Source organism: Manihot esculenta, chromosome 13 (assembly GCF_001659605.2).
Source record: "Manihot esculenta cultivar AM560-2 chromosome 13, M.esculenta_v8, whole genome shotgun sequence".
Classification (NCBI taxonomy): Eukaryota; Viridiplantae; Streptophyta; class Magnoliopsida; order Malpighiales; family Euphorbiaceae; genus Manihot; species Manihot esculenta.
The window spans coordinates 23,847,547-23,869,281 of record NC_035173.2 but is presented as its reverse complement, the minus strand read 5'-3'; positions in this window follow the sequence as shown (position 1 = coordinate 23,869,281).

Genomic DNA, 21,735 nt, shown 5'->3' with positions numbered 1-21,735 from the left:
GGAAATTAGGTCGCCTCCCCCACTACTCGAACCCTTGACCTCCCACTTTAAGGGAATAGTCTGGTGAGAGTGAGTACTAGTTGTTCCTTTGGAGCAGTGGGGGAGGCGACCTAATTTCCTAAGGGAAATTTGGGCCAAATCCACTTGGGGAAGGATGCGACGTCGAGGACCCAAGGGGACAAATCCTGCCCGGAACCCGTGAGGGTGAAGGGATGTTAAGAGCTGTTCATACGCCAGTGGAAAGCCCGAGGTGGCGAGAGGCCAGGCGAGGGATAGCCCTGGGCCGTGAACAGTAACAGTGCCGGGGATCACGTCCGGGCTGTTACATAAAAAGGCGCCCGTGAGGGTGAATGGATGTTAAGAGCTGTTCACGACGCCAGTGGAAAGCCCGAGGTGGCGAGAGGGCCAGGCGAGGGATAGCCCTGGGCCGTGAACGGTAACAGTGCCAGGGATCACGTCCGGGCTGTTACAGAGGGAGAGTTTCTCCATATCTCCACGTTGGGATCGGTTATCTTCTTGTTTGTAAGAGGTAAGTGAAGATCCTGAACTTTTTTGCATGTTTTATGAAGGTTTTATGAAGTTTTTGGGTGGACATGCATGTTGAGAGTAAGTTGAGGTTTTGGTTGATTTGTGGTCAAAGCATGCTTATGTGTTTAGTTGTGTTGTTTGTTGGGGTTTTAAGTTAGTTTTGGACCCCTTTGTGCCTATACTTGAGTGTATACATGTTGTGGAAGTATGGTTTGCATGTTTGAGTGGAGATTGGGTATGTTTGCATGAAGCAGAACAAGTTTCTGCCTTACTGGAGAATCCAGTTTCGGCCACCGAAAGAAGGTTTGGCCGCCAAACATGTTAAGGAGGTGGTTTTGGCTGCCTAAGCTTGCCCAAGCTTGCCCCTGAAAGTTTGGACTTTCGGCTCTGGAGGAGGGTTTCGGCCGCCGAAGGTTAGGGACTTTCGTCTCTGGAGAGGACTTTCGGCAGCCGAAGTGCCGCCGAAAGTGCTTGAGGTTCGGGTCTGGAAGGGCCTTTCGGCCGCCGAACCTGCCGCTGAAAGTGCCCTGTCCAGCCTTCTTTTGCATGTTTTTCTTGATTCTTTTAGGATGTTTTAGGGGGGGTTTTGGGGAGTATTCTAGAGTTGTTCTTGAGTTAGTTTGGTCCCTCATTTGAGTCCATCTGTGTAGGAACGGACCAGAGGAACCAAAGAGGTCAACAGTGAGCACTGCTTCAGAGTCAGCTCAGAGTCAGCTAGAGGTGAGTGGAACTAAACTTACTGTTTTATATTGAGAAATTAAATGCTTTGAGCATGATCCATGCATCATGATATGTAATAGGTTGAGTGCACTAGAATACACTAATGTGACACATTGCATTATTCTATGCTTGTACGGATCAGACATAGTTTTGGATTCACTAGCCCTCCGAGTAAAGTCCTGAGGAGCCCTGAGAGGGCCGGGCACAGAGCACCATAGGGTGCGTAGAGAAGTCCTGAGTATCTCCTTCGCGGGCCGGGCACAGAACAGAGGGAATTTTGAATCTGTCCGTCTGAGATGGGTGATTTACTTGTGATGTGATGCATTCCATGTGAGCATGTTTATTAACATGTTTTATTTGTTCTACTCACTGGGCTAGTATAGCTCAGCCCTCTCCTTTAACCCCAGTCTTGCAGGATCAGAATTAAGGGGAAGTTCAGCAGAGTACAGGAAGAGTAAAGAATCTTGTAATAGCATAGTGTGGACATGTAATATTGTAAAGAAATGGTTTAGTATTGTAATAGTGGAGAGTATTGTGCTTGACCCATAGTGTAAATCCTTTTTGTATACATGGTCTATTTATGTGCTGTGAATGTTTTTATCAGTATGTGAAAAAAAACTAGGCTTAACAGAGTATGAGTTGAACCCGTCTAGAGCAAGCTCTAGTAAGGGGTTTTATAGTACAGAGATAGTGCATGCACAGGTTGAGCCTTGGTTCAGAGCATCAGTTTTATGTTTTTACAGAAAATGTATGATCATGTATGGGATTTTACAGGTACTCAGACAGTATAGCAGGCTTGCTACGGGTCCCGACGACCTTAAGTCGACCTGGATCCTAGCGCCGGTAGCGGTCCGGATTCTAGGTCGTTATATTGACCTATGATAAGAATTTTCACAGCAGAGGTTGGTTCAAAAATTTGAGAAGTGAGAACAAATGTACTTACCTCATTGACTCCTCTTTGCAGTTGCTTTTCATCTCCATATTGTCTAAATACTGCTGAAAGTGTTGAAATCAACTCTCTGATTGATTGAAGTGTTCTATCTTTATTTGAACCTCCACATGCTATATCAACGAATTTCCTTTCGGATGGTAACAAACCTCCATAGAAGAATTCTATGAGTGATTTATTTGAAATGTCATGTTGAGGACAGCTTGTGCACAATCTCTTAAATCTTTCCCAATAATCATATAAATCTTTAGTCTCTTTTTGCTTAATGCCACTTATCTCTCTTCTTATGCCTATGGCTTTAGAAGTTGGGAAATATTTATTCAGAAAAGCTCTTACCGTACCATTCCAAGAAGGGATTGATCCAGGCGGTAAATTAAATAACCAATCTTTGGCATAATCATCAAGTGAGAATGGGAATGCTCTCAGTTTAACATGCTCTTCAGTTATGCCTTGCGGCCTCATGGATGAACACACAATGTGAAATTCTTTCAAGTGCTTATGTGGATTTTCATTCTCCAAACCTCTAAATTTAGGTAGTAGATGTATCAAACCTAATTTGAGCTCAAAAGGGACTGTCAGAGGCGGATAGGTGATGCAGAGAGGTGCTTAGTCACCTATAGGGGCTGCCAACTCTCTCGGTGTTCTTTCTCTTGGCATTGATGCCCTCATTGCTGGATTTTCTGGTATTAATTCATTATGGACAACAGGTTCAGCATAGGCAGCAGGTTGTCTATTGATTTCAGCCATCTCGGTGGCTGTTTGGTAAAGTTCAGAAGGTTCTAAATCAGTTCCTGCGATGCCAGGCTCCTCTGTGGCAGATTCGGTGGTGGCTTGCTCACAAAGTCGGGTTGCTTGCTTCCCTAATCGCTTGATTGTATGCTCAATTTCTGGATCATAAGGCAGAGTTTCCTTGTGTCTAGATCTGGTCATGAAAGAAAAATAGATTAGTAAAATCAACTCCCCGACAACGACGCTAATTTTTTACTGTGCGGTTGTCGAAGCCGGTCAAAAATAACCTTTTTGGTTATCAATAATTTTACAATTGCAGATAGTGGCAAAAGGATCAAATCCACAGGGAATTGATACTTACCTATTTTCCTTATCAAGACAAAGCAAACAAACTGAAAGTAAATAAACTGAAAGTAAAATAAAAAGGGGGGGGGGTTTTTGAGATTGATTGAATTAAACTAATACTGAAAGCAATAAGGTAAAGCATATAATAAAATAAAGAGATTCAAATATGAGAAAAGTTCTAATTGAAGAATTGGATCCACTTCAGTTGTTGGGATTGATTGTAATACCCGGCTAGACTCCGGTATCGGAATTCCTACCGTCCGGTGGAATCTCGGATGTCGGAAACCTCTAGAAGGGTAAAACCATGTTTTCATAAAATGTTTTAATGTGTTTTACGGCTTTAAGCAAGATGGAAATGAGTTTTTGCATGAAAATAACCTTGGAGGAAAACCCAGGTTCGGCCGCCGAACCTCAAGTTCGGCCGCCGAACATGCAGGCATTTCGGGTGTGCCTTAGGCCCCCGAAGGCATAAGTGAGGGAAGTCCAGGTTCGGCCGCCGAACCTCAAGTTCGGCCGCCGAACATGGCATGCATGCGGAGGCACGTTCGGCCCCCGAACGTGGCCTGGCCAGCCACTATAAAAGGGTCCCTTAGCCGAAATGGGCGAGCTTTTCTCCCCATTTTCGGCCAAGGTGAGCTCTCCGCCGTCCCTCACCAATCTTTGAGTTGTTCCTTCAAATCTTTAACGATTTTCACAAGTTTTCATCTTGTTTTGAAGATTTTCAAGTTTTGAGCAAGTTTTGAGCTTGGAGATCCAAGGAAGTTGAAAATCTCCCATCTCCAAGATTAGGTCGTCTCTCTCTCGATCTTCAAGAGGTAAGAGCCGATCTTAAGCTCATTGCATGTTTTAAGTCAGTTTTATGAAGATCTATGCGGTAGAATGCATGTTTAGCTCATAGTTAGGTTTTTGAGTTATGTTGTGTTTTTGATCAATGTGGCTTGCCAATGCATGTTTGATGTGTTGTAGATGGGGTTTTAGGTAGTTTGAAGCCCCTAGGAGCTTGTATGCTTGTGTATGTGTGTTGTATAATAGGTTTATGCATGTTTGGATGGAATGGGAGGCGTATATGCATAGAAGAGCTGAGTTTCTGCCACTAAGGGAGAAACCAGGTTCGGCAGCCGAAGGAACTTTCGGCCGCCGAACATGCTTGTGGATGCAGCCTTCGGCTACCGAAGCTTGCCCCCGAAAGGAGACTTTCGTCTCTGTTTGGGAGTTTCGGCCGCCGAAAGTACCGCCGAACATGCATGAGTTTCGCCTCTGTCTGGGAGTTTCGGCCGCCGAAGGTGCCGCCGAACCTGCCTGACTTTCGGCTCTGGAGGGATTTTCGGCCGCCGAACCTACTTCCGAAATTGCCCCGTCCAGCTCTCTTTTGCATGTTTACCTATGATTGTTTCATGTTGTTCTAGGGGGTTTTTGGGGGATGTTTTTAGAGTTATGTTCTAGTTGTTTGGTCCCTCATTTGAGTCCACCTGTGTAGGTTCGAACCCGAGGAACCGAGGACCCCAGCAGTGAGTTCAGCTGCTTCTGAGTCAGTAGAGCTTCAGCCAGAGGTGAGTGGAATAACTCTTATGCTTTTAAATAAATAAACCAGTTTTAGCATGATTCACGCATCATGAATGCCATGAGATATAATAGGGTGCTTGCATTAGAACTCACGAATATGTTGCATTGCATAATATGTTGATGATGTGGATGAATGTTGAATGATCCTTTAGTCCTCATATGTTGTGATATGATGATGATACGGTACGGAAGACCAGTGAGGCCCATTCTACGCCCCTGGCACTATGTAAGAGAAAGACCAGTGAGGCCCATTCTACGCCCCTGGCATAGTTGGAATGTTATGTTATTCTATGTTATGATTATGTAAGAGAAAGACCAGTGAGGCCCATTCTACGCCCCTGGCACAGTTGGACCATGTGGAGGACTATTGGTGACAAATTCATCCTTGATGTGATTAGTTGTGATGTGATGCATTTCATGTTATCATATGTTCCAAATGTTTTATTATTCTGCTCACTGGGCTCTTGTAGCTCACCCCTCTCCCTTAACCCCCAGGCTTGCAGGTACAGGGTAGACCAGGAGGTCAGCAAGAGTAATGAAGTCTTGTGTATGTAATAGCTAGAATGTGGACATGACAAATTGTATAATGATGTAGAGTTGTGAATAGTTATGTAATGTAATGACATTGAGGATTAGAGATTGTGCTTGACCCTATGTGTATGGTATCCCTTTTAATACATGATCTTAGATGTTTTGTAATGCTTATGTAAACCAATTCAACACATGTTATGCCACCCATTGGGGGCATTGATGAGGTCCCATAGAGGGGCCAATGTTTATGATTATGTTTATGTTCAGTGCATGCATAGGTTGAGTTGGTGTATGAGAAAATGAATGAAAGAAAAGTTTTAATTTTTATGTATGTTGTTGATCATGTATGGGATTAAACAGGTTTACAGGTTGTATGTTAGGCTTGCTACGGGTCCTGGCGGCCTTAAGCCGACCTGGATCCTAGCGCCGGTAGCGGTTCGATTTTCGGGTCATTACAGAATGGTATCAGAGCCCTAGGTTCATATGGTCGGACCTAGAGTGTCGGGCTCATAGATGTTATAGAAGGTCAAGCACAATAGGAAGGTCATGTCCACTAGGATAGGATGTGGAGTCATGTCTTGCATGATGATGTGAAATGCCATGATTATATGCATGTGCATTAATGATATGTGATGTATGTGATGAGGGTGCATGTGTGTCCACATGAACCATATGATGCTAATGTTTGCTTGTTATGTGCTGCCTTTCAGAAAACAGGATGAGAGGAACTCGTCGATCTGCACGATTGACTGGAGTGCCACCTGAGGATGAAGGCATGAGCGCCCGTCCTCCTACATTGCCTAGGGCAATGTCTAGTAAGTCTAACAGAGAAAGAGCAGTAAGAGACCCTAGAAGGTCTCTGGATCTGGGTAGGAGCAGATCAGTGAGGGGAACAGTTCAGGGAGGAATGTCTGAAGACATGGGGGATGATATGGATGTAGAGCAGAGGAGGGATGGCAGTCTGGGAGTTAGCATGTCAGAAGAGGGAATGGGAGAGTCCCAAGGAGGCACTCAGGCCTCGGGATTTGTTCAGCCACCCCACTACCCACACTTCTCACAAAATCTCGGGTATTCGATGGGAGGTACATCGGATTACCCTAGCTTCACCCCTTATCCCACACAGATGCCATACCCACCCTACTACCCACCATATTCACAATACCCAATGTATCCACCCCCACCTTACTATCCAAATCCAGCAAACCCTACCTCAGAAAATGTTGCACCACCTCCACCACCTACAGAACCAACAGCCCCAGTTACTCAACCTTCTAGACCTAGCTCAGCCAGTGGGAGCAAGGTCAAGATGACCGACTACATGAAACTGGGTGCTCCTCAGTATGAAAAAGGGGATGACCCATTTGTGTATCTTGAAAGGGTTAAGGTGATCACAGATGAGATTGGGGCTGATGACAGTAGAGCCATTCAGATGGCTGGGTTCACGCTTAAGTGCAAGAAGGCACGAGAGTGGTTCAAGAATTATGTGAACCCGAGAGTGGACAGCATGTCTTGGGAAGAGTTTGCAAACGAGTTTGCAGGATGGGCTTTCCCAGATAGTTCAAGGGAGCTGAAGATGATAGAGTTTTAGCAGTTGAGGCAGACTGATGAGATGAGTGTAGAGGAGTTCACAGACAGATTCTTGGAGCTGTTGCCATTTGCAGGGCAAAATCTTGACTCGGACCAGAAAAGGTCAAGGAGGTATATCATGAAACTCCACTCCAGATATTCCTCCTTGATCCAGTCAGCAGATAGGGAGAGCTTCCATGCCATAGTGGATATGGCCCGAAAAATGGAGGCCAGTGCCATCGTTCAGGGGACAGTTAAGCAGTCAGTGGCACAGCCTTCTGGTTCTAAGACCCCAGGCTCTTCTTCTTTTAGTGCAGCAGCTTCAGGTAGCAAGAGGTGGAGCAGTACCACCAAGAAGTCGAAGAAGAACAAGTTTTGGAACAAGGTCAAGTCCAGTCTAGGACTAGGGAGTGGCTCGAGCTCTGGTGCGGATAATGCAGTTTGTGCGAAGTGTAGTAGGCCACACAGGGGAGTTTGCCGGGCTGGGACAGTAGCCTGCTTCAGATGCGGGCAAGAGGGACACATGGCTCGGGAGTGTCCTAGGGCAGCTTTTGGGACACAGTCTCAGCAGACAGCTTCTGGCAGTGTGGCTCAGCCAGCAGCTCCAGCCACGACTCAGGCCAGTGGCAGAGGTAGAGGGAGAGGAGCAGCCTCTTCTTCAGCGGGTTTCAGAGGTGAAGGTCCATCAGCTCCAGCACGGATCTTCACGATGACTCAACAGGAGGCAGATGCATCTAACACCGTGGTGGCAGGTAACTTAGTCATTGGTTGTTCAGATGTGTATGCCTTGATGGACCCTGGTGCATCTCATTCTTTTATTGCTCCGAGAGCCGTTGAGAGGTTGGGGTTGATGATCTCTAGGTTAGAGTGTCCTCTCTGGGTCAGTGGACCCAAGTGTGATCCATCAGTGGCAGAGTCAGTCTGCCAGTGTAGTCCTGTTTTTATTGAGGGAAGATGCTTGTCCGCCGACCTGGTGGTTCTAGATTTGACAGATTTTGACGCCATTCTAGGGATGGACTGGTTATCTACCCATGGTGCTACCTTGGACTGCAGGGACAAGGTAGTCAAGTTCAGAGGTCAGGATGGGTCAAAGGTTGTCTTCAGGGGAGACAGGAGGGGTACACCTAGAGGTCTGATATCAGCTCTTCAGGCTCATAGGTTGCTTAGGAAGTGATGTCAGGGGTATTTGGCTTATGTGAGAGAGCTTAGCAGTCAGGTTAGAGAGCCCGCCTCGGTGCCAGTGGTTAGAGAGTTTCTAGACGTCTTCCCAGACGAGCTGCCAGGTTTACCACCTGCTAGGGAGATAGAGTTCGAGATAGAATTGATGCCTGGAACCCAACCGATCTCTATCCCTCCCTACAGGATGGCTCCAGCCGAGTTGAAAGAATTGAAAGAACAGTTGCAAGAGCTGGTAGAAAAGGGCTTCATCCGACCGAGCACCTCACCTTGGGGTGCACCAGTTTTGTTTGTGAGAAAGAAGGATGGATCCCTTAGGCTTTGTATCGACTACAAGCAGTTGAACAAAGTCACTACCAAGAATAAGTACCCGTTGCCTAGGATCGACGATCTATTTGACCAGCTAGCCGGAGCAGGTTGTTTCTCCAAAATAGATCTGAGATCGGGATACCATCAGCTAAGGATAAGGGAGGAGGATGTGCCGAAGACAGCCTTTAGGACCAGATATGGGCATTTTGAGTTCCTTGTAATGCCGTTCGGGTTAACCAATGCCCCTGCAGCATTTATGGATCTCATGAACAGAGTGTTTAGCCAATACCTGGATCACTTTGTTATTGTCTTCATAGATGATATCTTAGTGTACTCCAGGAATGCAGAGGAGCATGCCCATCATCTGCGGTTGGTTTTGCAGACCTTGAGGGAACATGGCTTGTATGCCAAGTTCTCTAAGTGTGAGTTCTGGCTGAGGAGAATCTCTTTCTTGGGGCATGTTGTGTCAGGAAATGGAATCGAGGTAGACCCCAAGAAAGTGGAAGCTGTAGCTAATTGGCCTAGACCCACTATAGTGACAGAGATCAGGAGTTTCTTGGGTTTAGCAGGTTACTACAGGAGGTTCGTTCAGGACTTCTCAAAAATTTCAGCTCCTCTGACCAGGTTAACCAGGAAGAATCAAAAGTTTGTGTGGACCGACCAGTGCGAAGAGAGTTTTGAAGAGCTTAAGAAGAGGTTGACTTCAGCACCAGTGTTAGCTCTGCTATCTAGTGAGGAAGACTTTACAGTCTTTTGTGATGCGTCCCGTGTGGGACTGGGTTGTGTACTAATGCAGAATGAAAGGGTAATTGCTTATGCTTCTAGACAGCTGAAGAAGCACGAGTTAAATTACCCCACGCATGACCTAGAGATGGCAGCAGTAATCTTTGCACTCAAGATGTGGAGGCACTACCTCTATGGGGTAAAATGTGAGATCTTTACAGATCATAAGAGCCTGCAGTACATCCTGAGTCAAAGAGATTTGAATTTGAGACAGAGGAGATGGGTAGAGCTGCTGAGTGACTATGATTGCAAGATTCAGTATCATCCGGGTAAGGCGAATGTTGTGGCAGACGCCCTAAGCCGGAAGTCACTAGGCAGTCTATCCCACATCACGGCAGAGAGGAGACCAGTGGTGAAGGAGTTTTACAAGCTCATTGATGAAGGTCTACAGTTGGAGTTGTCTGGTACAGGTGCTTTAGTGGCCCAGATAAGAGTGACACCTGTGTTTCTGGAGCAAGTGGCTGAGAAACAGCATGAGGACCCAGAGTTAGTGAAGATTGCCAGGACTGTTCAGTCAGGCAAGGATAGTGAGTTTAGATTTGACAGCAAGGGGATCCTCCGCTATGGGAGTCGACTTTGTGTACCAGATGACATAGGGCTAAAGGGAGACATTATGAGAGAGGCTCATAATGCAAGATACAGCGTTCACCCCGGAGCCACCAAGATGTATCAAGATCTGAGGAAAGTTTATTGGTGGCCAGCGATGAAGAAAGAAGTGGCACAGTTTGTGTCAGCCTGCGAAGTGTGTCAGAGGGTGAAGCTAGAACATCAGAAGCCGGCTGGAATGCTTAACCCGCTACCTATTCCAGAGTGGAAATGGGAGAATATAGCTATGGACTTCGTAGTGGGGTTACCGGCGGCGTCCAACAGATTGGACTCCATATGGGTGATTGTGGACAGACTCACCAAATCTGCTCACTTCATCCCTGTCAGGAATGGCTATTCTGTGGACAAGTTGCGCAGGTGTATGTTGATGAGATCGTCAGGCTGCATGGGGTTCCTGTTTCAATAGTGTCTGATAGAGGGCCCTAGTTCACCTCCAGGTTTTGGCGGAGTCTGCAGAATGCCATGGGTACTAGGTTGGATTTCAGTACAGCCTTCCACCCCAGACTGATGGATAGTCAGAAAGGACCATCCAGACTATCGAGGATATGCTCAGAATGTGTGTGCTGGACTTTGGCGGTTCTTGGAGGCAGCATCTACCTTTGGTGGAGTTTGCCTAGAATAACGGCCATCATGCTAGTATCGGGATGGCTCCATATGAAGCTTTGTACGGAAGGAAGTGCAGGTCACCTGTTTGCTGGGAGGAAGTTGGAGAGAAGGCCTTGGCGGGGCCTGAGCTAGTAGAGATTACCAGCAGGGTAGTACCCATAATCAGAGAAAGGATTAAGACTGCTGCAAGCAGACAGAAGAGTTATGCAGACATCCGCAGACGGCAAGTAGAGTTTCAGGAGGGGGACCGGGTATTGCTCAAGGTGTCTCCAATGAAAGGAGTGGTTCGCTTTGGGAAGAAAGGTAAACTAGCCCCACGATACATCGGACCCTTTGAAATCTTGCAAAGGATTGGGAATGTGTCGTACAAGCTGGATTTACCTGCTTCAATGGAAAGAATCCATCCGGTTTTCCATGTTTCCATGTTGAGGAAGTTCGTGTCAGATCCGAGTAAGGTTCTTAGTGAGCCTGATGTGGAGATCCAAGAAGATCTCACCTATGTTGAGCAGCCAGTACGGATCCTAGACACCCAGATCAGAAAGCTGAGAAACAAGGAAATTTCGATGGTGAAAGTCCTTTGGAACCACCACAATATGGAAGAATGCACTTGGGAGACACGGGAGTCCATGCTCTAGCAATACCCTTATCTTTTCTGAGGTTAGTTCCTTGTGAGTTATATGTGCTTTGTATGTATGATATGTGTATGCCATGCTATGTGCTAGTTGAGGAACATTTGGGGACGAATGTTCTTAAGGGGGGGAGAATGTAATACCCGGCTAGACTCCGGTATCGGAATTCCTACCGTCCGGTGGAATCTCGGATGTCGGAAACCTCTAGAAGGGTAAAACCATGTTTTCATAAAATGTTTTAATGTGTTTTACGGCTTTAAGCAAGATGGAAATGAGTTTTTGCATGAAAATAACCTTGGAGGAAAACCCAGGTTCGGCCGCCGAACCTCAAGTTCGGCTGCCGAACATGCAGGCATTTCGGGTGTGCCTTAGGCCCCCGAAGGCATAAGTGAGGGAAGTCCAGGTTCAGCCGCCGAACCTCAAGTTCGGCCGCCGAACATGGCATGCATACGGAGGCACGTTCGGCCCCCGAACGTGGCCTGGCCAGCCACTATAAAAGGGTCCCTTAGCCGAAATGGGCGAGCTTTTCTCCCCATTTTTGGCCAAGGTGAGCTCTCTGCCGTCCCTCACCAATCTTTGAGTTCTTCCTTCAAATCTTTCACGATTCTCACAAGTTTTCATCTTGTTTTGAAGATTTTCAAGTTTTGAGCAAGTTTTGAGCTTGGAGATCCAAGGAAGTTGAAAATCTCCCATCTCCAAGATTAGGTCGTCTCTCTCTCGATCTTCAAGAGGTAAGAGCCGATCTTAAGCTCATTGCATGTTTTAAGTCAGTTTTATGAAGATCTATGGGGTAGAATGCATGTTTAGCTCATAGTTAGGTTTTTGAGTTATGTTGTGTTTTTGATCAATGTGGCTTGCCAATGCATGTTTGATGTGTTGTAGATGGGGTTTTAGGTAGTTTGAAGCCCCTAGGAGCTTGTATGCTTGTGTATGTGTGTTGTAGAATAGGTTTATGCATGTTTGGATGGAATGGGAGGCGTATATGCATAGAAGAGCTGAGTTTCTGCCACTAAGGGAGAAACCAGGTTCGGCAGCCGAAGGAACTTTCGGCCGCCGAACATGCTTGTGGATGCAGCCTTCGGCTGCCGAAGCTTGCCCCCGAAAGGAGACTTTCATCTCTGTTTGGGAGTTTCGGCCGCCGAAAGTACCGCCGAACATGCATGAGTTTCGTCTCTGTCTGGGAGTTTCGGCCGCCGAAGGTGCCGCCGAACCTGCCTGACTTTCGGCTCTGGAGGGACTTTCGGCCGCCGAACCTGCCGCCGAAAGTGCCCTGTCCAGCTCTCTTTTGCATGTTTACCTATGATTGTTTCATGTTGTTCTAGGGGGTTTTTGGGGGATGTTTTTAGAGTTATGTTCTAGTTGTTTGGTCCCTCATTTGAGTCCACCTGTGTAGGTTCGGACCCGAGGAACCGAGGACCCCAGCAGTGAGTTCAGCTGCTTCTGAGTCAGTAGAGCTTCAGCCAGAGGTGAGTGGAATAACTCTTATGCTTTTAATTAAATAAACCAGTTTTAGCATGATTTACACATCATGAATGCCATGAGATATAATAGGGTGCTTGCATTAGAACTCACGAATATGTTGCATTGCATAATATGTTGATGATGCGGATGAATGTTGAATGATCCTTTAGTCCTCATATGTTGTGATATGATGATGATACGGTACGGAAGACCAGTGAGGCCCATTCTATGCCCCTGGCACTATGTAAGAGAAAGACCAGTGAGGCCCATTCTACGCCCCTGGCATAGTTGGAATGTTATGTTATGCTATGTTATGATTATGTAAGAGAGACCAGTGAGGCCCATTCTACGCCCCTGGCACAGTTGGACCATGTGGAGGACTATTGGTGACAAATTCATCCTTGATGTGATTAGTTGTGATGTGATGCATTTCATGTTACAATATGTTCCAAATGTTTTATTATTCTGCTCACTGGGCTCTTGTAGCTCACCCCTCTCCCTTAACCCCCAGGCTTGCAGGTACAGGGTAGACCAGGAGGTCAGCAAGATTAATGAAGTCTTGTGTATGTAATAGCTAGAATGTGGACATGACAGATTGTATAATGATGTAGAGTTGTGAATAGTTATGTAATGTAATGACATTGAGGATTAGAGATTGTGCTTGACCCTATGTGTATGGTATCCCTTTTAATACATGATCTTAGATGTTTTGTAATGCTTATGTAAACCAACTCAACACATGTTATGCCACCCATTGGGGGCATTGATGAGGTCCCACAGAGGGGCCAATGTTTATGATTATGTTTATGTTCAGTGCATGCACAGGTTGAGTTGGTGTATGAGAAAATGAATGAAAGAAAAGTTTTAATTTTTATGTATGTTGTTGATCATGTATGGGATTAAACAGGTTTACAGGTTGTATGTTAGGCTTGCTACGGGTCCCGGCGGCCTTAAGCCGACCTAGATCCTAGCGCCGGTAGCGGTCCGATTTTCGGGTCGTTACATTGATCATTGACACTTAGGTTCCTTTGTTTGATTCAATAAATTAGTTATGGAGATGGAAGACGCTTCTCACCACCATATCCCTCCTTAAGCATCAATCAATTAGGGAACGTCCTCTAATTAATTACTAATCAACAAGTTGCCAAGGAACGTCCTTGGGCCTTTGGCATCCAACAACTGTCAATTGCATGAAGAAATAGAGAGACCTAATTCAGCTACCCAAAGGCATGGTGATATTACTAGATTATGCAATTTCCTTAATTTTTACACCAAGAGTTACTTATGTTTGAATAATTCAAGCAATTATGGACTTAAAAATATCCAAACTAATAAATTATTGCCTTGCAATCAATATTCAATTGGCCCTATAGATCTAAACCACAAAACAATAATAGAATTAAGCATGAAATTGCAAAAATATTGAAAAACAAAAGATAAACAATGTATGTTCAGATCTCTCAATCCATAAAACAACCAAAGTTTCACCTAATCTTCAACTAGAAAAAAGAGTTTCAGCCACTCATGGCTGAAACAAAACCAAAAATAAAAACAAAGAGATGAAAGAGAGGTGGCCGAATGGTCTTCAAGGGAGAGAGAAAGTGTGCGCCAAATGTCCAAGGTGAAGAAGAGGTGGGCGGCACTCCTTATGTCCATTTTATAATTGAAAGTGTTGCCCTAGATAAGGTGGAGCCTTCTTTTGAATTTTGAATTTTGAATCTTGATTACTTGGGAGGTAAGTATGTCTTCTTGAGATTTGTCTTCCTAAACAAGCTGAATTTTGAATTTTAAATTTTGAATGTGTATCTTCTTGAGATTTGCCTTTCTCAATAAGGGAAAGACTTCTTGAAGATTTGAAATTTGAATTTCAAATTACTTTGCTAAATGTACTTTCCTTGTCACTTTCCTTATTTAGCACTTTCCTTATTTATCTTCACTTCAGCTGCAACTTGTCTTGGGCAAAGAACTTATTCTCCTTTATTCCTTTTTAGGCAGTTTTAAGAGTATTTTCACCAAATTGCCTCTTTACACAATTTTCTGCAAAATAAGATCCAAACCACATAATTAAGGAGAAAAAGTGTAAATTAACATTAATAACATTATGATAAAATGGTCTAAATTTGGTCTGATCAGTTCTCTTTTATAGATGAAAGGTGTTGCCCTAGATTTCGTTGATGAGGTTGAGCCTTTTGAATTTTGAATTTTGAATGCTGAATTTTGAATTTCGAATATTCTCCTTTAAATTTTAAATTTTGAATTCTTGGGAGGTAAGTGCATCATCTTGAGATTTGGCTTTCTCAATAAGGGAAAGACTTCTTGAAGTTTTGAAATTTAAATTTCAAATTACTGTGCTGAATGTACTTTCCTTATTTATCTCCTCTTCAACTGCAACTTGGCTTGAGCAAACATGCTTGTTCTCCTTTGTCCTATTTTAGACAGTTTTAAGAGCATTTTCATCAAATTACCTCTTTACATTATTTTCTGCAAAATAAGATCAAAACCACAGAATTAAGCAGAAAAAGTGTAAATTAACATTAATAACAACGTAATAAAATGGTCTAAATTTGGTCTGATCAAATACCCCCTCACCTAGCGCTTTGCTTGTCCTCAAGCAAATAAACTTAGTCAAACAAGCTCTCTTTGCTACTTGATCCTTTATTTCCACTTAAGCTCTTACCCTAGACCCTTACTTTGAAGCATTGCAGTGAAGAGTGTTTGCACCAAGGTTACTCTCCTTCTTTCCTTGTATCCCTTTACCTACCATGGCTAGTATTTGTTTTCCTCAAGAGAGAGATTATACATGCACATATTCTCATTCAGTTAAGACTTTTCCTAGCTCTCAGAGTGATTTGCCTTTACTTGAAGCACTTTATTTGGCTTTTTGCACTTTATTCTTGCTTGAAAAAGTCACTAACCTTTTGACATGAAGGTACATATTTGTGATACCCACCCCCAGTTACTCAGTTGGTCACTTGTCCAAGTGGCTACTAGCTCTGTTCATAGTCTTTTGACCATCGGAATAGTTTTTATTTGTGCTTTTGAAGTCTTTACCTTTGCTGAATTTCTTTTTCTCAATGAATTTGGGCAAATCAACACCAATTGCTAAAATAAGTCATATTTAGTTTTTCACACACCTTTATTATTCTCCCTAATGAGTAATGTCATATAGTTTTCACCATAGCAAGCTCAAAGATTCGATTCAAAAGGAAATTTCCAAAAATGAATACAACTCACTGCAATTGATTCAGCTTAGGTTTAAAGAGTCATCACATCAATGGGGTCATGGAAAGAAAGCTCATTCAACATAGCCTATGTGTTTGAGTAAAGCATATCAAAATAGAAAAAGAAAAAAAACTGTGGCTATATGTGTGTGCATTAAAGGCAAAAATATCAAAAATGAAAAATGTGTGCAAACTAAAAAAAATTAAAGCTAAAATGGACTTAAAAGAAAAATTTAGAGATATATGCACCCCCACACCTAATTCATGCATTGTCCTAAATGTATTGGAAATATTAAAGTTCAAAGGAAACTAAGTACTCCCTTGGTATGGTTTGTGTGGTGCGAAACACTAAGCAAGTTGAGAGGGATGATGCAGTGGAACTTCTTCCACTCCTTGCACTGTGAACCCTTCATAGTGTGGTTTCAAGTATGGTTCATCCCAAACATCGTGTTTTGCACTCTTCTTTATTTTGTCTTTTGTGTGCTTGGGCATATTAAAGGGTAAGTTGCTTTCTACACATTCTGGAAGTTGCCGCATGGAGAGCTTCTGTTCGGGCAGACAAGATTCTACTTGTGTCAATTGCATGACTTGTGTGGGCAAATAATGTCTGCCCGTGTTAGACGTTTGGCTGAACTGGATTCCACTTGCTCCTTTTGCGCATGGTCTGTCTGCATTTGATCGCAGTCCATCTGCTAAAGGCAGTAGACTATTGCTTTCAGTTTCAGCTCCCTTTGGCTTCCTTCATCTTTTTTGCTAGCTGTAATACCCTGTTAGAGTCCGGCATCGGAATTCTACTTTCCGGTGGAGTCCGGGATGTCGGACATCTCTAGAAGGATTAGAATTATGTTTTTCTTAAATGTTTTGATATGTTCATCAAGGTTTAAGCATAAGGAAATGAGTTTTTGAGTGAAATGAACCAAGGCAGAAAAGCCAGGTTCGGCCGCCGAAGTTGAGATTCGGCCGCCGAACATGCATGGCTTTCGGTTTCACGTGTGGCCGCCGAAGGTGGTCTGGCCAGCCACCTATAAATGGCCCTCAGTCGGTTGAAGCGGTGAGAACACCGTTTCTTTTGTCTTCTGAGGTGAGATCCTGCCCTTGGTGAGTCTTTCTTCCTGTTTTCATTAAATCATACAAAGATTTGATTAGTTTTCATGATTATTTGAAGATTTTAAGCTAAACACTCAAAGTTTTGAAGTTTGGAGAGTTTGAAGGCAAGTTGCTCCAAAACTCCACGTTAGGATCGTTCATCTTCTTGATTTCAAGTGGTAAGTGAAGATCCTGAGCATGTTTTTATGTTTTCTGAAGGTTTTAGGGGGTTTATGGAGAGAGTTGCATGAATAGGTTAAAAAGAGAGGTTTTGATGATTTTGGGCATAAAGCTTGTTTCTGTGTTGTTTGTGTTGTGTGTTTGGGGTTTTTAGGTAGTTTTTGACCCCTTTGAGCATATACATGAGTGTATGCAAGTGGAGGAAGTGAGGTGTTTGAGTTGGAGAGGGTTTTGTGCCTTTGGCGAAGAGGCAGGGCAAGTTTCTGCCCTGCTGATGAACTCAGGTTCGGCCGCCAAAGGTACATTCGGCCGCCGAACCCCTGAAGAGGTGTGAGGAGGTGGCTTCGGCTGCCCAGGCTTGCCCCCGAGCTTTTGGACTTTCGGCTCTGGAGGGAAGTTCGGCCGCCGAAGGTGCTGCCGAAGGTTAGAGACTTTCGTCTCTGGAGTGCCTTTTGGCCTCCGAAACTTGCCCCCGAAAGGGTTCGGCAGCCGAAAGTGGAAGTTCGGGCGCCGAAGGTGCTTGAGTTTCGTCTGTGGAGAGGACTTTCGGCCGCCGAACCTGCCGCCGAAAGTGTTCTGTCCAGCCTTCTCTTGCATGCTTTGCATGGCTAGTTGAGTGAGTTTAAGGGGATTCTTGGGGAGGTTAATAGAGTTATTCATAAGCTAGTTTGGTCCCTCATTTGAGTCCATCTGTATAGGTACAGACCAGAGGAACCAGAGAGAGCAGCAGTGAGTACTGCTCCAGAGTTTACAGAGCCTGCAGAGTCAGTCAGTCCAGATAGCCAGAGGTGAGTGGAACTAAACTTAACTCTTTTAGTTAAACAATGGAATGTTTTAGCATATCTCATGCATCATGATTATGCAATAGGTTGATTGCATTAGTATCCATGAATATGTTGCATTGCATAGTTATTTGTTGATGTGGGTGAATGCTGAATGATCCAATAGTCTCAGACAGGAAGTCCAGGAGCCTTTGACTACACCCTGGCAGGTATAGTAAAGACCAGGAGCCTTTGACTACGCCCTAGCAGTTATAGTAAAGACCAGGAGCGTTTGACTACGCCCTGGCAATGGTAAGTACAGAGGTGTTATATACACATATACATATATGATAGGAAGACCAGGTGCTCGATTCTACGCCCTGGCACAGAGTTACTGGGACTATGTGGTGACAGGTTTACTCTTGATGTGGTTTGACTGTGTTATGACGCATTCCATGAGATCATATTTTTATGACTTGTTTTACTGTTCTACTCACTGGGCTATAGAGCTCATCCCACTCCCTTAACCCCAGTTTTGCAGGTTCAGTATACAGTGTACAGGGCAAGTCAGCAGAACATAGAAAGAGTAAAGAGAAATGTAATAGTGTAGAGTGGACATGTAATGTTAACGAGATGTAATAGTTAAGTTTTCAGTTACAGATGTGCTTGACTTAGTAGTTTGTGATGTAAATCTGTTGTTATGTACATGATCTGTATATGTATATGTTTTACAGAGTATGTGAAAAACAGGCTTAACAAGTATGAGTTAACCCATCTAGAGCAAGCTCTAGTCAGGGGTACAGAGTACAGAGTACAGAGTACAGAGTACAGAGTACAGAGTACAGAGATAGTGCATACACAGGTTAAGCCTTGGTTCAACAAAGAGGTTTTTTTATTTTCACAAAAAAAAATGTATGATCATGTATGAGATTTACAGGTACACAGAGAGTATAGCAGGCTTGCTACGGGTTCTGGCGGCCTTAAGCCGACCTGAATCCTAGCGCCGGTGATGGTCCATTTTGGGGTCGTTACAGATTGGTATCAGAGCCTTAGGTTCATATGATCGGACCTATAGAGACAGTGTCGGGCTCATAGAAGTTAGAAGTGGTTAAGCACAATAGGAAATCATGTCCACTAGGATAGGGTGTTGAGTCCTATCTGTTTAATGCCATGAGTTATGCATGTGCCTTATTGCGTTTATGTGCTAAAGTGTTATGTGATGTGTTGTTTTGTTTTCCAGAGAGTAAAGATGCGAGGAACTCGTCGATCAGCTCGATTGACTGGAGTCCCACCAGAGAGTGAGAGACCAGCTGCTCGTCCTCCTGCATTGCCGAGGGCAAGGTCTCAGAGAGCTAGCAGGGAAGGTACGTCAATAGACCCTAGAAGGTCTGTAGACGAGAGCAGAAGAGGTACAGCAAGAGGAGAAAGATCAGAGGAAAGGAGGGACGCTATGGAGATTGACCAGTCTAGAGATGACAGCATGGGTATAGGCAGATTTGAAGAAGGTATGGGAGAGTCGCAGGGAGGCGCTCAGGCCTCAGGTTTTGGTTATTCAGCCTTTCAGCAGGACCCAGAGTATCCGATGGGAGGTATGTCGGAGTACTCGAGTTTTGTCCCCTATCCTCCTTATATGCCATATATGCCTTATCCTTATTACCCACCATATCCTATGTATCCACCTTCCCCTACCCATCCAAGTGCAGCACACCCAGAGCCAAATGACCCAGTACCACCACCACCAGAACCAGTAGCCCCTGTTGGTGACAGACATCAACCTAGCTCATCTGGAGGTAAGGTACAAATGACAGAGTACTTGAAATTGGATGCTCCTAAATATAACACGGGAGATGATCCATTTGAATACCTCAGATCAGTTAGGATGATAACCAGTGAATTGGGAGCAGATGATAGTAGAGCCATTGAGATGGCAGGTTTCACATTGAAATGCAAGAAAGCCAGAGAATGGTTCAAGAATTATGTGGAACCCAGAATGGACAGCATGTCATGGGGAGAGTTCTCCAATGAGTTTGCAGGGTGGGCTTTTCCTGACAGTTCTCGGGAGATGAAAGTAATTGAATTCGAACAGTTGAGACAGACAGATGAGATGAGTGTTGATGAATTTACAGATAAGTTCCTGGATTTGCTTCAGTATGTGGGTCAAGCTTATGATACTGATCAGAAGAAGGCAAGGAGATATACTATGAGATTGCATCCCAGGTATTCTTCCTTGATTCTTCCAGCAGAAAAGGAGAGTTTCCACACTATAGTGGATGCAGCCAGGAAAATGGAAGCTAGTGCCAATATTCAAAAACAGTCAAAGGCATAGGCTTCGGGTTCTAAAGCCCCCAGTTCAGGCAGCAAGAGATGGGATAGAGCAAAAGGAACAAAGAGCAAGTTCTGGAGTAAAGTCAAGTCAGGTCTGGGAATAGGTAGTGGCTCAAGCTCTGGCACAGCTCCAGTATGCAGAAGATGCGGAAAACCACATGGCGGAGTTTGTCGGTTGGGATCTACAGCTTGTTTTAGATGTGGACAGGAAGGGCATATTGCTCGGGATTGTCCTCAGGTGACTTTTGCACCATCCCAGCAGATGAGTTCAGGCAGTGTGGTACAGCCAGTTGTTCAGCCAGCAGCTCCAGTCATGCCTCAGAGTAGTGGCAGAGGTAGAGGGAGAGGGGCAGCCTCTACTTCAGCAGCAGGTTCCCGAGGTGGAAATCCTGTAGCCCCAGCACGGATATTCACAGTGACACAGGAGGAGGCTAACATGTCGAACACAGTGGTGTCAGGTAATCTCATCATTGGGTGTTCAGATGTGTATGCTTTGATGGACCCCGGTGCTTCTCATTCCTTTATTGCTTCGAGAGCCATAGAGAGATTGGGTTTGATCAGTTCTGAGTTAGAGTATCCTCTCTGGGTCAGTGGACCTAAATGTGACCCATCAGTGGCAGTGTCAGTCTATCGTTTCAGTCCAGTGTTCATAGAGGGTAGATGCCTTCCAGCTGACCTTGTGGTTCTAGACTTGACATATTTTGATGTCATTCTAGGGATGGATTGGCTATCTGCATATCATGCTACTTTGGACTGTAGAGAGAAGCTAGTGAGTCTCAGAGACCAGGATGGATCAGAGTGTGTCTTCAGAGGAGACAGGAGAGGTACACCCAGAGGTATGATTTCAGCCCTTCAGGCTCGTCGTTTGCTTAGGAGGGGTTGTCAGGGGTTTCTAGCTCATGTGAGAGAGCTAGACAGTCAGGTGAGGGAACCAGCCGCAGTACCAGTAGTCCGAGAGTTTCTCTATGTGTTCCCAGACGATTTGCCAGGACTACCACCTGATAGGGAGATAGGGTTTGAAATTGAATTGTTGCCTGGTACCAAACCTATCTCTATTCCTCCCTACAGGATGGCGCCAGCAGAGTTAAAGGAGTTAAAAGAGCAGTTGCAGGACTTGGTAGATAAGGGTTTCATCCGCCCTAGTACCTCACCTTGGGGTGCTCCAGTGCTCTTTGTCAGAAAGAAGGATGGATCCCTCAGACTTTGTATTGACTACAGACAGTTGAACAAGGTCACTACCAAGAATAGGTATCCGCTACCTAAGATTGATGATCTATTTGACCAGCTAGATGGAGCAGGTTGTTTCTCGAAAATAGATCTGAGATCCGGGTATCATCAGTTGAGAGTCAGAGAGGCAGATGTGCCTAAGACAGCTTTCAGGACCAGATATGGGCATTATGAGTTCTTAGTGATGCCGTTCGGGTTGACTAACGCCCCTGCCGCATTCATGGATCTCATGAACAGAGTTTTCAGTGAGTTTCTGGATCACTTTGTCATTGTTTTCATCGATGATATTTTAGTGTATTCCAGAGATGCAGAGGAGCATGCCCAGCATCTGAGGATAGTTCTGCAGACACTAAGAGAGCATGGTTTGTATGCCAAGTTCTCGAAGTGTGAGTTTTGGTTGAGGAGCATTTCCTTCTTGGGACATGTGGTATCAG